The sequence below is a fragment of the Balaenoptera acutorostrata genome, chromosome 5, assembly GCF_949987535.1.
Source record: "Balaenoptera acutorostrata chromosome 5, mBalAcu1.1, whole genome shotgun sequence".
NCBI classification, from domain to species: Eukaryota; Metazoa; Chordata; class Mammalia; order Artiodactyla; family Balaenopteridae; genus Balaenoptera; species Balaenoptera acutorostrata.
This window is the reverse complement of record NC_080068.1, coordinates 52,001,855-52,018,194: the sequence shown is the minus strand read 5'-3', so window position 1 is coordinate 52,018,194 and position 16,340 is coordinate 52,001,855.

Genomic DNA, 16,340 nt, shown 5'->3' with positions numbered 1-16,340 from the left:
GAATGGTGACTTTTCCAGTCAATCTATCAGAAGGGAGCAATGATTTTCTATTTACTCTCTTTTTCTCTGGATGGCAGGATAGATAGCAAGGAAATATATGTCATATTCCTGGCCCTCAACTTGCCATCAGGAATAATTCACATTCTGGGAAAAAATGATAAAAATTAATAGTTTAGGGCTTCCCTGGTGGCGCAGTGGTTGAGAGTAGGCCTGCCAATGCAGGGGACACGGGTTTGAGCCCTGGTCTGGGAAGATCCCACATGCCGCGGAGCAGCTGGGCCCGTGAGCCACAACTACTGAGCCTGCGCGTCTGGAGCCTGTGCTCTGCAACAAGAGAGGCCGCGATTAGTGAGAGGCCCGCGCACCGCGATGAAGAGTGGCCCCCGCTTGCCGCAACTAGAGAAAGCCCTCGCACAGAAACGAAGACCCAACACAGCCATAAATAAATAAATAAATAAATAAATAAACCCAAAAGTTAAAAAAAAATTAATAGTTTATGAATCAGTCAATCAATATTTATTGAAAATCTTTTTTTTGTATCTAGTAATGTATAAGGGGTATAGATATTCAAAAGAAGTATAAAATGTACTGTGGTTTTCAAGAAACTTAGAAGAGGAATTTGAAGTTATGGGGATATATAAAGAATAATGCAAGTCTTTAGTAGTTACAGTTCTTTGGGTTTTAGGGAACAAAAACGACTCTCACTTAACCAAGAAGAAATTTGTGAGAAAGATATAGGGGGTTCGACAGAGTTAAAATAAAAGCCAAAGAATCAGAGAAGTTCTAGTGATTTAGTCAGCAGTGCACTGCTTCTAGAAGGTGTGAACTCCAACTATTTTTAGTTCTTGGCTGCATGTGGTCAAGGGAGACAGCGTCTGATTACTTAGCTGGGATCACAGGCTCACCTCTTGGCCAGGCGACCAGTACATTGTAGTTGAAAAGCCACCGAGTTTGTATCTAATGGGAGAAATTTTTCTCACAGAGGAAAATCAGAGAGCTATTACTAGAGGAAGGATAAATGAATTCTGAACACGCAAACAACAGAAGTCCACCATAGATACTAAATAGTATCAGATCAAACAATTTAGAGAAAGGTGATGTCAATGGGGAAGCTTTTATTGAGGAAGTGAGACTTTAACTTGACTTGGAAGATTGACAGGACTTTGATAAGCAAAGGAGGGACTGTAGGACATTTCAAATGGAAGAATAATCAGGACAATCATAGCAAGTTAAAAGTATGTAAGGGAGACCACCCTGACAGTAGTATAGGATCTTTATTTGGGAATAGTTTAGAATTTAGTTTGAAGGATCTTCAAAGCCATACTGAGAAGATAAACTTCACATTAATGGGTAAGAGGCAATCATTTAAAGTTCTTGATCAGGGGATCCATACCATAAATTGGTATGATAAACAGAATAATGCCCCCCGTGCCCCAAAGATGTCCATGTCCTAATCCCTGGAACCTGTGAATATGGTGCCTTACATGACAAAAGGGACATGGCAGATGTGATTAAATTTACAGACTTTGATCTGGGGAGATGATTCTGATTAGCCCGGTGAACTCAGTCTAATCACATGAGCCCTTAAAAGCAGGGAGCTGTCCCAGCTGTGGTCAAAGCTGTAGTCTGAGAAGGACTTGGCCCACAGTTACTGGCTTTGAGACAAGGAAAGGGGCCATAAACCATGAAATGCAGGTGGCCTATAGCAGCTTGAGAAGACAAGGAAATGGATTCTCCCAGAGAGCCTCCAGAAAAGAATGTAGCCTTGCCAACACCTTACTATTTACTCAGTGCTGACACCCTGATCTTAGCCCAGGGAAGCCTAAGTTGGACTTCTGATCTACAGGATTGAAAGATCACCAGTTCTATTGGTTTAAGGCACTGAATTTGTGGTAGTGTGTTACAGCAGGAATATAAATTGAAGATAAATGGTGTTTTGGGAAAATTGAAATGAGCTTATTTGAGAAGACTGATTGAGAAAAAATACACTGGTGACAGAGATCCCAGCTAGTAGAGTGTTGTAACAACCTAGATATAAATTGAAGAAAGCTTATGTCTGGGAGAACAGAGAGCAGGAGGAAAATTTTAGACACATCACAGAGAGAAAACTGGACGTGTTTAGTGATTGAATATGCGAAATAAGAGAAACTGGAGTCAAAAAGAATTCAGTTTGGGAAAAAGGAAGTTAATTTAGTTTAAATATGTTGAATGTAAGAATACAGCAGGGTATATTTGTAGAAATAACATGTTCAAGGTATTTGGTAATACCTCAAAATTATATATACTATTTTACAATTTACAGAATACTTTCACATCTGTTAACTCTTTGTTTAAATGCACTCTCTGAGATGGAAGGAAGAGATTAATAACTATTACCTATAAGAGAATATAGTCTCCTGAAAGGTTGTGGTTTGCTCTGAGTCACAAAACAAGTAAAGTCACAGAACTTACATGTTATTCCAGGTCTCCTGTGCCCCAAATTTCCATCTGCTTAAAGATGCCTCCTTGATGTGGAACTTGGGGGTGTGGTGTGAGCTAAAGATGTAATGGGAACTCCCATCACAGAGACTACAGTTGATTCCAGAGAAACGGTTCAAGTTAAAAACTTCAAAGGAGTGAGGGTAGAGGAAAAATGCCAAGAAAACCAATGATGGACGCCAAGGAAACGTCTTCACCCGAGGAATTGGTAAAAGGAAAAAGAGCCAGTGAAGGCAAAAGGAATAGTTAAATATTTCATTCATTCATTCAGCAATTACTTACTGAAGGCTTAGTATGTGTCTTACTGTTCTACATCCCAACAGTAAGTGATGAACAAGACAGATAATGCCTGGAATTTGTATTTCTAGTGGGAAAAGAAAGAAAATAAATAAATACTAATAACAATAATAGTATCAAACACATATAGGGCTTACCATTTACTGTAAAGCTTTTAAAATGTAATAACTTATTAAATACTTATAACAACCCTATGAGGTATGTAACTACTTTTATAAGACTCAGATGAGGAAACTGAGGCAGAGAGTAACTGCCCAAGGTCTTGTGGGTAGTGATAAAACAAGGTAGTAATACATAATATACTCTGGTTTTGGGGCTGCTTTAGCTAGGGTGGCCAGGGAGGCATCTATATGGAAGTAATATATGAGCATAGATGTAGAGAGATGTGGCAAACTCGGCGATGCAAATTTGTGGAGCCAAAGTATTTTGGACCTGGAGCAGGAAATACAAGGACTCTAACGTTCAAAAGACAGTAAGATCAAGGAAGAACTTCAAGATGGTGGAGGAGTAAGACATGAAGATCACCGTCCTCTCTACAAATACATCAAAAATACATCTACAGGTGGAAGAGCTCCTACAGAACACCTACTGAACGCTGGCAGAAGACCTCAGACTTCCCAAAAGGCAAGAAACTTCCCACGTACCTGGGTAGGGCAAAAGAAAAAAGAAAAAACAGAGACAAAGAATAAGGACGGGACCTGCACCTCTGGGAAGGAGCTGTGAAGGAGGAAAAGTTTCCACACACTAGGAAGCCCCTTCACTGGTGGAGACAGGGGGTGGGCGGTGGGGGGGAAGCTTCAGAACCACAGTGGAGAGCGCAGCCACAGGGGTGCGGAGGGCAAAGCAGAGAGAGTCCCGCACAGAAGATCGGTGCCGACCAGCACTCACCAGCCCGAGAGGCTTGTCTGCTCCCCTGCCGGGGCGGGCAGGGCTGGGAGCTGAGGCTCGGGCTTCGGTCGGATTGCAGGGAGAGGACTGGGGTTGGCGGCGTGAACACAGCCTGAAGGGGGCTAGTGCACCACAGCTAGCCGGGAGGGAGTCCGGGAAAAAGTCTGGAGCTGCCAAAGAGGCAAGAGACCATTGTTTTGGGGTGCGTGAGGAGAGGGGATTCAGAGCACCGCCTAAATGAGCTCCAGAGACGGGCGTGAGCCGTGTCTATCAGTGCGGACCCCAGAGACGGGCATGAAACACTAAGACTGCTTCTGCAGCCACCAAGAATCCTGTGTGCAAGCACAGGTCACTATCCACAACTCCCCTCCTGGGAGCCTGTGCAGCCCGCCACTGCCAGGGTCCCGTGATCCAGGGACAACTTCCTCAGGAGAACACACGGGGCACCTCAGGCTGTTGCAACATCACACTGGCCTCTGCCGCTGCAGGCTCGCCCCGCATTCTGTACCCCTCACTCCCCCCTGCCTGAGTGAGCCACGGCCCCCTAATCAGCTGCTCCTTTAACCCCGTCCTGTCTGAGCGAAGGACAGATGCCCTCAGGCGACCTACATGCAGAGGCGGGTCCAAATCCAAAGCTGAACCCCAGGAGCTGTGCGAACAAAGAAGAGAAAGGGAAATCTCTCCTAGCAGCCTCAGGAGCAGAGGATTAAATCTCCACAATCAACTTGAGGTACCCTACGTCTGTGGAGTACCTGAATAGACAATGAATCATCCCAAAATTCAGGCGGTGGACTTTCAGAGCAACTATAGACTTGGGTTTTGCTATATGCGACTGACTAGTTTTCTGATTTTTATGTTTATTTTAGTACAGATTTTAGCACGTGTTATCACTGGTGGATTTGTTTATTGGTTTGGTTGCTCTCTTCTTTTTTCTATTACTTGTTAATTTTTTTTATTTTAATAACTTTTTAATTTAATTTAATTTAATTCTATTTTTTGAGTTATTTATTTTTCTTTTTTTTTTTCTTCTCCTTTTTCTTCTGAGCCGTGTGGCTGACAGGGGGTTGGTGCTACGGCTGGCTGTCAGGCCTGAGCCTCTGAGGTGGGAGAGCCGAGTTCAGGGCCAACAGAGACCTCCAGACCCCACACAATATCAATGGGCGAGAGCTCTCCCAGAAACCTCTGTCTCAACGCTAAGACCCAGCTCCACTCAATGACCAACAAGCTCCACTGCCAGACACCCCATGCCAAAAAACTAGCAGGACAGGAACACAACCCCACCCATTAGCAGAGAGGCTGCCTGAAATCATAATAAGTTCAAAGACACGCCAAAACAAACACCCCACCGGATACGGTCCTGTCCACCATAAAGGCAAGATCTAACCTCAACCACTAGAACACAGGCACTTAGTCCCCTCCACCAGGAAGCCTACACAACCCCCTGAACCAACCTTACCCACTGGGAGCAGACACCAAAAACAACAGGAACTATGAACCTGCAGCCTGTGAAAAGGAGAACCCAAACACAGTAAGTTAAGCAAAATGAGAAGACAGAGAAATACGCAGCAGATGAAGGAGAAAAGTAAAGACCCACCAGACCAAACAAATGAAGAGGAAATAGGCAGTCTACTTGAAAAAGAATTCTGAATAATGATAGTAAAGATGATCCAAAATCTTGGAAATAGAATGGATTAAATACAAGAAACGTTTAACAAGGACCTACAAGAAATAAAGTGCAAACAAACAATGATGAACAACACAATAAATGAAATTAAATATTCTCTAGAAGGAATCAATAGCAGAATAACTGAAGCAGAAGGAAGGAAAAGTGACCTGGAAGATAATATAGTGGAAATAACTACTGCAGAGCAGAATAAAGAAAAAAGAATGAAGAGAATAGAGGACAGTCTCAGAGACCTCTGGGACACAATAAACACACCAATGTTCGAATTGTAGGGGTGGCAGAAGATGAAGAGAAAAGGAAAGGGACTGAGAAAATATTTGGAGAGATTATAGTTGAAAACTTCCCTAATATGGGAAATGAAATAGTCAATCAAGTCCAGGAAGTGCAGAGAGTCCCATACAGGATAAATCCAAGGAGAAACATGCCAAGACACATATTAATCAAACTATCAAAAATTAAGTACAAAGAAAAACTACTAAAAACAACAAAGGAAAAGCAACAAATAACTTAAAAGGGAATCCCCATAAGGTTAACAGCTGATCTTTCAGCAGAAACTCTGCAAGCCAGAAGGGAGTGGCAGGACATATTTAAAGTGATGAAACGGAAAAACCTACAACCAAATTTTCTCTACCAGCAAGGATCTCGTTCAGATTCAAGGGAGAAATTGAAACCTTTAGAGACAAGCAAAAGCTAAGAGAATTCAGCACCACCAAACCAGCTTTATGACAAATGCTAAAGAAACTTCTTCTCTAGGCAGGAACCATAAGACAAGGGAAAGACCTACAATAATAACCCAAAACAATTAAGAAAATGGTAATAGGAACATACATACCAATAACTACCTTAAATGTAAATGGATTAAATGCTCCAACCAAAAGACATAGACTGGTTGAATGGATACAAAAACAAGACCCATATATATGCTGTCTACAAGAGACCCATTTCAGACCTAGGGATACCTATAGACTGAAAGTGAGGTGATGGAAAAAGATATTCCATGCAAATGGAAATCAAAAGAAAGCTGGAGTAGCAATTCTCATATCAGACAAAATAGACTTTAAATAAAGACTATTACAAGAGACAAGGAAGGATACTACATAATGATCAAGGGATCAATCCAAGAAGAAGATATAACAATTGTAAATATTTATGCACCCAACATAGGAGCACCTCAATACATAAGGCAAATGCTAACAGCCATAAAACGGGAAATCAACAGTAACACAATCATAGTAGGAGACTTTAACACTCCACTTTCACCAATGGACAGATCATCCAAAATGAAAATAAATAAGGAAACACAAGCTTTAAATGACGCATTACACAAGATGGACTTAATTGATATTTATAGGACATTCCATCAAAAACAACAGAATACACTTTCTTCTCCAGTGCTCATGGAACATTCTCCAGGATAGATCATATCTTGGATCACAAATCAAACCTTGGTAAATTTAAGAAAATTCAGAATTGTATCAAGTATCTTTTCCAACCAGAGTACTCTGAGACTAGATATCATTTACAGGAAAAAAGAGCTGTAAAAAATACAAACACATGGAGGCTAAACAATACAGTACTAAATAACCAAGAGATCACTGAAGAAATCAGAGGAAATCAAAAAATACCTAGAAAGAAATGACAATGAAAACATGATGACCCAAAACCTATGCTATGCAGCAAAAGCTGTTCTAAGAGGTAAGTTTATAGCAAAACAATCCTACCTCAAGAAACAAGAAACATCTCAAATAAAAAACCTAACCTTACACCTAAAGCAATTTGAGAAAGAAGAACAAAAAAATCCCAAAGATAGCAGAAGGAAAGACATCATGAAGATCAGATCAGAAATAAATGGAAAAGAAATGAAGGAAACAATAGCAAAAATCAATGAAACTAAAAGCTGGTTCTTTGAGAAGATAAACAAAATTGATAAACCATTAGCCAGACTCATCAAGAAAAAAAGGGAAGAGACTCAAATCAACAGAATTAGAAATGAAGGAGATGTAACAACTGACACTGCAGAAATACAAAGGATCACGAGACATTACAACAGAAACAATATGCCAATAAAATGGACAACCTGGAAGAAACAGACAAATTCTTAGAAAAGCACAACCTTCCGAGACTGAGCCAGGAAGAAATAGAAAATATCAGACCAATCACAAGCCCTGAAATTGAAACTGTGATTAAAAGTTTTCCAACAAGCAAAAGCCCAGGACCAGACGGCTTCACAGGCGAATTCTATCAATCATTTAGAGAAGAGCTAACACCTATCCTTCTCAAACTCTTCCAAAATATACCAGAGGGAGAAACACTCCCAAACTCATACTACGAGGCCACCATTAGCCTGATACCAAAACCAGACAAAGGTGTCACAAAAAAAGAAAACTACAGGCCAATATCAACGATGAACATAGATGCAAAAATCCTCAACAAAATATTAGCAAACAGAAGCCAGCAGCACATTAAAAGGATCATACACCATGATCAAGTGGGGTTTACCCCAGGAATGCAAGGATTCTTCAATATACGCAAATCAATCAATGTGATACACCATATTAACAAATTGAAGGAGAAAAACCATAAGATCATCTCAATAGATGCAGAAAAAGCTTTTGACAAAATTCAACACCCATTTATGATAAAACCCTCCAGAAAGTAGGCATAGAGGGAACTTACTTCAACATAATAAAGGTCATATATGACAAACCCACAACCAACATCATTCTCAATGGTGAAAAACTGAGACCATTTCCACTAAGATCAGGAACAAGACAAGGTTGCCCACTCTCACCACTATTATTCAACATAGTTTTGGAAGTTTTAGCCACAGCAGTCATAGAAGAAAAATAAATAAAAGGAATCCAAATTGGAAAAGAAGTAAAGCTGTCACTGTTTGCAGATGACATGACACTATACATAGAGAATCCTAAAGTTGCTACCAGAAAACTGCTAGAGCTAATCAATGAATTCGGTAAAGTGGCAGGATACAAAATTAATGCACAGAAATCTCTTGCATTCCTGTACACTAATGATGAAAAATCTGAAAGGGAAATTAAGGAAACACTCCCATTTACCATTACAAGAAAAAGAATAAAATACCTAAGAGTAAACCTACCTAAGGAAACAAAAGACCTATATGCAGAAAACTGTAAGACACTGATGAAAGAATTAAAGACAATACAAACAGATGGAGAGATATACCATGTTCTTGGATTGGAAGAATCAACATTGTGAAAATGACTATACTACCCAAAGCAATCTACAGATTCAATGCAATCCCTATCAAACTACCACTGGCAGTTTTCACAGAACTAGAACAAAAAATTTCACAGTTTGTATGGAAACACAAAAAATCCCGAATAGCCAAAGCAATTTTGAGAAAGAAAAACAGAGCTGGAGGAATCAGGCTCCCTGAATTCAGACTATACTACAAAACTACAGTAATGAAGACAGTATAGTACTGGCACAAAAACAGAAATATAGGTCAATGGAACAGGATAGAAAGCCCAGAGATAAACCCATGCACATATGGTCAACTTGTCTTTGATAAAGGAGGCAAGAATATACAATGGAGGAAAGACAGCCTCTTCAATAAGTGGTGCTGGGAAAATTGGACAGCTACATGTAAAAGAATGAAATTAGAACACTCTGTAACACCATACACAAAAATAAACTCAATATGGATTATAGACCTAAATGTAAGGCCAGACACTATAAAACTCTTAGAGGAAAACATAGGCAGAACACTTCATGACATAAATCACAACAAGATCCTTTTTGACCTACCTCATAGAGAAATGGAAATAAAAACAAAAATATACAAATGAGATGTAATGAAACTTAAAATCTTTTGCACCACAAAGGAAATCATAAACAAGATGAAAAGATAATCCTCAGACTGTGAGAAAATATTTGCAAATGAAGCCACTGACAAAGGAGTAATCTCCAAAATGTACAAACTGCTCATGCAGCTCAATATCCCAAAAACAAACAACCCAATCCAAAGGGCAGAACACCTAAATAGATATTTCTCCAAAGAAGATACACAGATTGCCATGAAACACATGAAAAGATGCTCAACATCATTAATCATTAGAGAAATGCAAGTCAAAACTACAGTGAGGTATCTCCTCATAACAGTCAGAATGGCCATCATCAAAAAATCTACAAACTATAAATGCTGGAGAGGGTGTGGAGAAAAGGGAACTGTTGGTGGGAATGTAAATTGATACAGCCACTATGGAGAACAGTATGCAGGTTCCTTAAAAAACTAAAAATAGAACTACCTTATGACCCAGCAATCCTACTACTGGGCATATACCCTGAGAAAACCATCATTCAAAGAGTCATGTACCACTATGTTCTTTGCAGCACTATTTACAAGAGACAGAACATGGAAACAACCTAAGTGTCCATTGAGAGATGAATGCATAAAAAGATGTGGCACATATATACAATGGAATATTATTCAGCCATAAAAAGAAAGGAAATTGAGGTATTTGTAGTGAGGTGGATGGACCTAGAGTCTGTCATACATAGCGAAGTAAGTCAGAAAGAGAAAAACAAATACCGTATGCTAACAGATATATATGGAATCTAAAAAAAAAGAAATGGTTCTGATGAACCTAGGGGCAGGATGAGAATAAAGATGCAGATGTAGATAATGGACTTGAGTACACGGGGAAGGGGGATTGTAAGCTGGGACGAAGTAAGAGAATGGCACTGACATATATACACCACCAAATGTAAAATAGAAAACTAGTGGGAAGCAGCTGTATAGCACAGGGAGATCAGCTTCGTGCTTTGTGACCACCTAGAGGGGTGAGATAGGGAGGGTGGGAGGGAGACATAAGAGGGAGGGGATATGGGGATATATGTATATGTATAGCTGATTCACTTTGTTATACAGCAGAAACTAACACAACATTGTAAAGCAATTATACTCCAATAAAAATGTTAAAAAAAAAAAGAAAAGAGACCCCAAAGAGCTCCCTAGTCCCTTCCAACATGAGAGAACACAGTGAGAAATTGGCAATCTACAACCCAGAAAATGCCCTTCATCAGAACCTGACCATGCTGGCACCTTGGTCTTGGACTTCCAGCTTCCAGAACTGTGAGAAATAAATTTCTGTTGTTTGTAAGCTAAAAAACAAAAAAGAAGAAGAAGAAGACTGTAAGATCAGTATGTCTGGAGCATGCTCAGTGCAATAGCAAGAGAAGTCAGAGAAGTAGGTGAAGGCATAAAATTTAGGAGTTTTCGGCTTTGGTAAGGTATTTGCCTTTTGTTAAAAATGTAACAACTCATCAAAGGTTTGGGAATAGGATGGTGATAAAATTTGTATTTCAGAATGTCATTTGCAGCTACATGAATGGACCTAGAGATTATCATACTAAGCGAAGTAAGTCAGAAAGAGAAAGACAAATACCTTATGATATCACTTACATGTGGAATCTAAAATATGACGCAAATGAACTTATCTACGAAACAGAAACAGACCCGAAGACATAGAGAACAGACTTGTGGTTGCCAAGCGGGGTTTGGGGTGGGGGAGGGTTGGATTGGGAGTTTGGGATGAGCAGATGGAAACTATTATACATGGAATGGATAAACAAGGTCCTATTGTATAGCACAGGGAACTATGTGCAATATCCTGTAATAATCCATAATGGAAAAGAATATGAATATATATATTCATATTCTGAATCACTTTGATGTACACCAGCAACTAAACTGACATGACATTGTAAATCAAGTATAGTTCAATTTAAAAAAATGTGCACTTCAAAAAGACCAGTCTATCTGCTCTGGGGAAAATAGACTAAAGAGGGGCAAAACAAGCCTGGAAGACAAGGTAGGGGGTTATTTTATTCACCCACTTAAATTATAATATGGCTAGGGCAAAGATAATAGTAGTGAGTGTCATGAGAAGTGGTTGAACTTGGGCTGTGTTTAGAATGAACCTCATATCAACAGGACTTGATGGTGGCTATAACCAGGAGAGCAGGTGTGGGAGCACAGTGGCATGAAAATCAGGAGAAAAAAATCTAAGACTTGTGGCAATAGCCAACACTGTCCAGTACACAAGAAACCCAGAAGAAAAAAAAACTGAAGAGTAAAAATGCCACTGGTTTTGACTTCTGAATGTCATGCATTTGAAAGAATGTTTTTAGTAGTTGTTGAAGTGGGTGATGAAGTTAGATTGCTCTAGATTAAAGGAGTTGGTGTTGGCTTCTGGTAGAAAATACTTATCCAGAATCTTGACTGTGAAAGAGAATGGAAATGGCAAGCTCTCAACTGTTCAATAATTGTATAGTTTTTTGATTTACCAGACCCTATCCTTTTCTCTTTGGCCTTTTCTGTGTTCATTAGAATCAGTAGTTAAAGAAAGTTGACATCAGGGAGGAGGTTAACATTATTGGTTAAAATGAAAGTTAGAACCAAGCAATGGATTTTAGTACTTCCAGTCAACTCTGGCATTTATAGCACAGGTAACTGAGAGTTGGCTCTCATCCCAGGTTTCAGGAAAGGGACCAATGCATATGAGTCATATGCTTACATAAGATGAAGTCTAGATTACTGTAGGAGAATTTGGCTGGGGATATATAAATAAGCCCCTATAACTGGGTAGGGCCTCTATAAAACATGAGTTGGACTACAGAACAGAAAGTTGAACTGGAGAACATACACAGCAGCTATATTGAGAATTTATTCCCCTCCAATGTATGTGATGGCTCCTGATCTGTTGATCATGTCATATAATTTAGAAATCATGAGTAGGAGATTTCAGGTTAGTGGATACAATCATAGTTGACTTCTCAGAGGTAGCAATCTGCTCTCCTTTACATGACTAGACTGGGAATCCTAGTGAGGTCTGGTAGTTGAAATAAAGTGCCACATTATAGCATTGTTTCTGCTTTTTTAATTTGTGCTTCAGAATCTCCAACAGTCCATAGCCTCCACTGTATTATTCCATAGCTTGGGACCCAATCTTCAGTAGTTTTTTTGTTTTAATTGAAGTCACTTTTACAAGGTTAGATTTTTTTTTTAATTAATTAATTAATTTTTATTTTTGGCTGTGTTGGGTCTTCGTCTCTGTGCGAGGGCTTTCTCTAGTTGTGGCAAGTGGGGGCCACTCTTCATCGCAGTGCACGGGCCTCTCACTATCGTGGCCTCTCTTGTTGCGGAGCACAGGCTCCAGACGCGCAGGCTCAGTAGTTGTGGCTCACGGGCCTAGTTGCTCGGCGGCATGTGGGATCTTCCCAGACCAGGGCTCGAACCCGTGTCCCCTGCATTGGCAGGCAGATTCTCAACCACTGCGCCACCAGGGAAGCCCTCTTCAGTAGTTTTTATGCTTAATATATATTTGCTTTCCAGCCATCTGTCATTCTGTGATACTTAGTAGAAGAGTTCAATATTTATTACTAAAATGATAATGTAAGCAATGATTTGTCATTAGGATCAATCTAGACTGTAAAAAAGCCCCAAACCAGGACTGTACAGACAGTGTCTGCCTCTTTAGGCATACACATACAGACAGACACACACACACACACACATAAAATACAGTTTGTTTTTAGCAATCTGCATATAAAACTACAAATAAACGCATCCAGAGTTGAATGACAAAGAAAAGATTTTTAAAAATCACAGAAATAGGTTCTGAATCTAGGCCTATACTATTGGAAATTTAAGTCTTAAAAAACATGTAAGAAACCAACCTTGGAAATCAAATCACAAGAGAATGGAATTCCTTTGAAAGTCCTTGACATTGAGAAAATGCAAATTTAGCATATAATAAAAAAGTGCCTTTTTCACAGATTTTAATAAATTTGTATTTTCTTATCAAAATGGGCAGCATTAGTTTCAGGCTTGATACTTCATCAGGAAACAAATCCAAAAAGCCATGGCCCTTAGAGCAGCCACAGGTCTGTTTACTATAATGGTAAAAGGATTTCCTGGTATTGGGTCACAAACTGGTCCCCATACAGGGAGGGCAAGGAGATACCAAAGAAAAGGGCAGAACACTCCAGATTGTTAGGTGGCAGATTGAATAAGAAAGGAACTTATATACGAGGGCTCGGGCAGTGGCAAGATGGGTAAATCTCCAACACCACCTGCCAGATTCTTAAAACTTTATATAGAGAGCTTAATGGGGTTCAGTCACATATACTTTCCAGATGGTCTCAATGACATGTTATTTTCTCAAGGCTGCATCCTTGAAAATGGCTCCCACTGTGGGAACAGTGGACAGAATATGCATTCCAAGGACAGGGGATGGGATGAGGAAACTCTAATTGCCCTGGTCCAGCTCTAGGGTCAACCGGTGATCATGTCCTTTAGCTGATCTCTTCCAACACCTGCATGTATCAATATATTCCACTAAAGGAAGAGGTTAGGGGTCATTCTCTAAATGTCACTCACCGACTTCAACTGCAAGATCTTGTGTCATTGGAAAAAATAATAGTATGTAACAGGTGTGTGTATAACAATAACAGAAATTTCATTAAAATTTATGGTTACTTATGCCTCTTTTAAAAATATGTGCTCTATATTTGCAATAAATTATTTGTTTATATAACTAGTTTTTAATTACAAAATAATATTATTTTTAGCAAAATTTTAAAGTACTATTAAGTAGAAATAGGTTTAAAGTTACCCCTTTTCCCTATTCCTTAAATTACCACATCTTGATTTATAGTTTTGCGGTCTTTTATGTGAATGAGATTGGGAGTATATTTATATGTGCAGGAATGGAGTAATTCTGTGTGTACCATTTTGCTTCTTGTTTTTAACACTTAACAATGGTACTTTCACATGCCATTAAATATTATTCGATAGCATTTTAATGACTGTGTAATCTCGAAGCAAAGCTATATTACTGGATGTGTAAATTGTTTCTAATTTTCCAAATTTGTACAAATTTTGATGAATATACCTGTAACACAACCATTGTTTCCTAGAATAAACACCGGAAAGTAAAATTACTGGAACAAAGTTAAGGATATATAAAATTTTACTTTTCATACAACTTGCAGCAATCATTCTCTAAGTTCCAGATGATAAAATAAAAGATACATTTTAATACCAATAAAACACTCTGGCAAATTAGTTGATCATGAGTTACCTATGAGGTTTTCATCCCATTCCTCCATCATTCCTTCCTTCTCTCTCTGCACAATTTGGGAAAAGTTCCAGATATCTGGAACTCTGCTTCTAAATACATCAGTATTTATTTCCTAAGAATTTGGATACTCTCTTACAGAACCACAGCAGGTTATTAAAATCAAGAAATTTAACATTGATATACTACTGTCTGATATTCATTCATATCCAAATTTCATCAACTGTCCTAATATGTCCCCACGTTTATCTCTTTTTTTTTTTTTTTTTTGGTTGAGAATTCAATCCAGGATCACATTTTGCACTTAGTTGTCAACTTTATTTAATTTGCTTTAATCTGGAACAGTTCCTCAGCATCTTGATCTCCTAAACCATAAATGTTCTTCCCAGAATTAACATCAACCCTTTAGATTAAGACAAATGACTCCCTTTAAAAGACCAGTGTCATGGAGGAGGGATAACTCATTAATTCATTAGCACTTTTAACTACATTAGCATATTTTCATGTGTCATTTTAGCAGTAAAGTGTGTAAAATCCCCACCAGAAGAGGGATTTTAATAAGAGGAGAGTGAAGGAAAATTGCAGAATATGGAAAGTTATTGAAGATGATGATCCTGGCTAAAAAGTTAGAGTGATTTTGTGAGAATTGAGACAACAGAAGGAAGGTTTTGAAGGCTGGAATTGTGATGATATATAGAGAAAGGGATGTTACACAGAGATATGGAGGACATCAACACATAGTTTCGGTCTTTTTACCAATTTCCCCAAAGATAAGAAAATTCTGTAACTAATGCAATGGAGTTTATAAAGTAAGCTAACTATATCATTCTCTTCTATCTGTAATTCACCTTTCTCCTCCTGGTAACTAATAGTACTTTCTCAAAGAGCAACAATATGATCTGGGACTGATTGTTTGCTTTTTAAGTCAGTTCTCAAGTACATTGGTTAAAAGGGGAGAATTCCCACTTGGTCAATTAAATCCATAAATACCTCACTGAACTAGTTAGGACTAACATTATTCAGTATAGTAAAGTTCACAGCATAAGCAACTAATATGAATTGTAGCAGTTTTATGGGTAACAGTCCTAACTTTCTGAGGTTAAATTCATTTCACCACAACTTTGCTAAATAACCCTCATTTGCTCTGTCCATGCTCACCTGTGAATGTCCCCTGGGAACACACATGCGGTCAGACAAAGCCATGTTTTTCTTAGTCTGCTGCGAGAATGCAATTCTTCTAAGGAGGCACTTTTTATAGGGTTTGGATCTGTGCTGGATGCTTTTGGAAAATATGAGGAAGCCAAGGTTTTTTCTGGATTGGGCGCCATCAGAAAGCTTGGGTAATTCAATTTAGGTACCTTAAATGTTTTTATTTAAGAGGCAGGAGGAAGTATGAAAGGCTAGATTTGCCAGTGGTTAGAAAATAATAGCCACTCAGGTTAGTGGGGATAGAAGGGCATTTGAATATTTTTGTGATTGCATTGCACCCCGTCTCTGTTCACACACAGTTGGGATGTGGTCTTACTTTTGCTATGTCTCACCATGGTCACGGTGTGGCCCTGTCTGACTCTTGACATTTGGTGGATGTAGTTTATATTTAGTGGAGGACATCATGGCCTAGCTGTGAGATGCAAGCTGCCAGGGCCTTTTATTATTTTATTTTATTTTATTTTATTTTATTTTATTCTTACTCTTTTCTCAGCTCATTTATTCCTACATTCAACAAACATGTATGAGTTGCGAGATGTGCCTGGCGCTGGGCAAGGTACAAGGTATGGATGGGAAAAGAAGACAATCAGGTGGAACTCAGGTAACAATAAAGTGCTCAAGGGTATGGCTTTGAGTTAAAAAGTCCCAGGTTTTAATCCTGG